Source organism: Lactuca serriola, chromosome 2, assembly GCF_051521515.1.
Source record: "Lactuca serriola cultivar US96UC23 chromosome 2, Lser_US96UC23_V15, whole genome shotgun sequence".
Lineage (NCBI taxonomy): Eukaryota > Viridiplantae > Streptophyta > Magnoliopsida > Asterales > Asteraceae > Lactuca > Lactuca serriola.
The window spans coordinates 21,585,655-21,589,415 of NC_136409.1; positions in this window are offsets into that span (position 1 = coordinate 21,585,655).

Sequence of the window (3,761 nt, forward strand, 5' to 3'; positions counted from 1 at the left end):
CTGCATGGTTGGGTTTGACTTTCCCATCCTTCACATCCTGCTGGTACTTTGTGCAGTTCCGCTTCCAATGAGATTTTTCATGACAATAGAAGCATTCAGCCTCTTTTGGGTCAAAAGAAGGAGTGACGAAACCTTTCTTGGTTCCACATGAAGAAGAGCCATCAAGGGTCCGAGCCTTGGTACCCTTCGAGGATCTCTTTCTCTTCCTCCATCGATTTTTCCCAATTGCCAAAACCGGAGTTGAGTTTGGAGTAGGAGTGATAGCAACCGACTTCCCCTTAAGACCTGATTTTGCGGTCTTGAGAAGTCCCTGAAGTTTGCTGAGTGTGACCTCTTCCTTATTCATGTGATATGTCATGCGGAATTGATCATAGCATGATGGTAAGGAGTGCAAAATGATATCTATTGCAAGATCCTCAGGGAAGTTCACATTAAGCTTCAGCAAACAATCCACATACCTTTGCATTTTCTGCATGTGGTTCGTGACGGATTCCCCGTCCTTCATCATGGTTGTTATCATGGAGCAGATGATTTCATACCTCTCTTGTCTTGCACTTTGATGGTATCTTTCCATCAAATCTTGGTGCATTTCATAAGGGTAGAAATCCTCATAAGACTTCTGGAGTTCCGCTGTCATTGTGGCCATCATGATGCAAGCCACTTTCGTAGCATCCCTTTCATGTGCCCAAAATTCAGCGATCTCCTGAGGAGTTGCAGTGGTCTCATCAATCTCCTTAAGCTCCTTGTCAAGGACATATTCCTTGTCCTCGTAGCGGGTAATCATCCTGATGTTTCTGATCCACTCATTGAAGTTGGATCCATCAAAGGTGACTTTCCCACACAAGTTCATAAGGGTAAAGGAGCCATTAGGATTAGAGCCAGAAGCATTGTTGGAAGACATCTGAAGAGTAGAGAACAAGATTAGTTTAGATATAAGAGAGTCCTTAATAAAACACCCAAATGTAATATTAAGGCTAGGATCCAATCACAATATAATATAACTTAGAAGAGGTATGCCGTAATCTAAGCTATACCATATTTGAAAGGTAGGTGAATGACGATTCACCAATTTCCACCATGAAAACCGCAATATTTAAGTATTAGGTTTTTGATTGGTTCTTAGAAATTCCTAGATTCTTTAAGATTCAATGAACTTTTTCAAAGGCATGTTTCAATCTCGAGTGTGCCCTCCAGGTTTTGTGACTGGGATGCCGAGGATCACAAAACGAGGTGTGAAGTAACCATGCAAATCACTTGGTACCCTTTAAAGTTTATCACTCAATCGATGTGCTGGTAAACCACACACGCTCCATCGATACTATAATAAACCTTTAAGTTACCCTTTACCTACCTTGTAAAGTCCAAGTTAGTGTGCCGGTTAACCACACACGCTCCACCAACGACTCAAACAAAGTGTAAAGTGTAATTTCATGGATTAGCACCTTATTCACATTTTTCCTAAAGTAACTAAGATTGGGAATTTAATAAAACATTTTGTTACTTTATAATATTCATCATACTTTGAATGAGAATTTATAAGTCCTTGTCTTACCCGTTCGGCTAACGACCCTCCACCGGTCAAGCAAGCGGTGGGTGAGAGTGGACACCCATTAAGTCACCATTTTATAGGCAACAACCTTATACCCACCTTATAGACCAGCTTCGTGAATGAGGCGTACTAGCGGTAAGACGACTTTGTTATTATACATATATATATAATTATTAAATCATCATAATATAAGTATAAGGGTTGAATTTTAACTTTTAAAATTCTAGGGGTTGGAACTAAAGTTTAACTTAACTTTACTTGTTCCAAAACTTGAGGGCAAGTTTTTTAAACTTTCAAAACTTTTCATTTCTTGTAACTTATGAGTTTAATAGAGTAATAAAATGAGGACTTTTCATTTTTCTAACTCTTGTGTTCTTTTAATGGTTTTTTTTAATCCAAGAGACTTTTGGTTTTCCATAACTTGAGGACAAGTTATGGACTCCATTAAAACACATTATGATCAAGAATTAAACTACCACATAGGTTACAAATAATTCCTATGATCATCTAAACTTCATAAGAACAAGAACATGAATATGCACACTTTCATGAATCAAAATCACATTAAACTTTGTAATTTTGATAACTAGTTGTTGTAAATGAATTAGCAAAAACATTACACCAGCTAAAACAAGTTTTCAAGTACCAAAACAGTTTAGGGTAATGTTTCCAATCCATTTCCAGCAACTAAAGTCGAAAATCTGCACTCTGTCGACCCTACTCGCCAAGTTGCATGAACCTACTCGCCGAGTAGGTTGAAGATACACATGAGCTCGCCGAGTCCCCCCCATGGACTCGCCGAGTCCATTCGTCAGACAGCAAGTTTTCGACTTTTTTCAACTTTTAATTACAAGTATCAAACAAACAGACCTAGGCTCTGATACCACTGATAGGTTTTGAGCACTCTAACACTTCCTAAGTGTACATGCAACCCTAATAAACCTTGGATTTATGTTTGTCTAAGATACATGCAAATAATTATTTTTCCAAGGTTTATATCCTAACTAGCATGGCATGGGGAACATGAATCAAATAAAGCTAGTAGAAATACTTACCTTGTGATTGTAGTTGATTACTTGGAGTTTTAGAGCCTAGCACCAATAATGTGGATGCCTCAAATGAAAGTCACAAATCACCACAAACTTGGAACTTTTAGAGAATAGTCACACTTCTCTTGAAATCGGCCCTCACCTCAACATAAGTCAACTAGTGTTCACTAGATACAACTAGCTTGATTTCAAGAGCCAAAGCCTCCTTTATATAGTGTGGTGGATTAGGGTTACATCCATGTAAACCCTAATACCCATGTCTCTTCACTTCCATGAGATCCATGGGTTAAAGCTTCATGGAGTATCCATGGACTTCTCCATCCAAGCCTAGCCCATTCCAAATAAGCATAAGCCCACACTATATAATTATAGAAGCCCATATTTAATTAGTAATATCTTTGATCACTAAATTAATCCTAGATTAATTATAGATCACTACTAATTAAATAATATGATCTTATATTAATATATTAGAACTTATAATATATTAATAAATCATAACTTGTACTATTCTCAAATATTATCCATAAATTGTTCGGGTGAAGTGCAACCCAAATGGACCATGCCGAGTCGGGTCAAGTACATACCAAATATAGTTATGGACTTAGACACTATATCCAACAGAAATATCATCAAAGAGGTAGTTTTACAATTTTATAAATAATTTTGAGATTATAATAGTGAAAAGTTGATTTTCATTTTGATTTAATGGTAAGTAAACAAGAGATACAAGAGATTAGAAATCGATCTTGATGGTGTATACAAGAGAATGCTATTGCTTAAAAAAAATATGCAGCTGTGAAAGGGCAAATCAGAGATGGGAAAATTTATAAAGTTATAGAGAAGAAAGGTCTAGATATGGTCAGACGTGACTGGAGTTTGTTATTAAAGGAGACTGGATATTTTTTACCTTTTCATATTTATTTATCTAAAATTTGCATTATTTTTTTAATACATTTGACAGGGGAATGGTTTAAGTGAGATCACAAGTCACAGGTGTCGTACATATTGACTTTTGATCACATTCACTCTTTTGTTCATCCGTTCACCACTTCCTACCTGATATCCTCATTGATGTATGCATTTTTCCCTTCAAATAATCAAAGCCTTTTTTCTTTTAGTATTAATATGGAACATAAGCTTTTTGTTTCATCTTCTTTCTG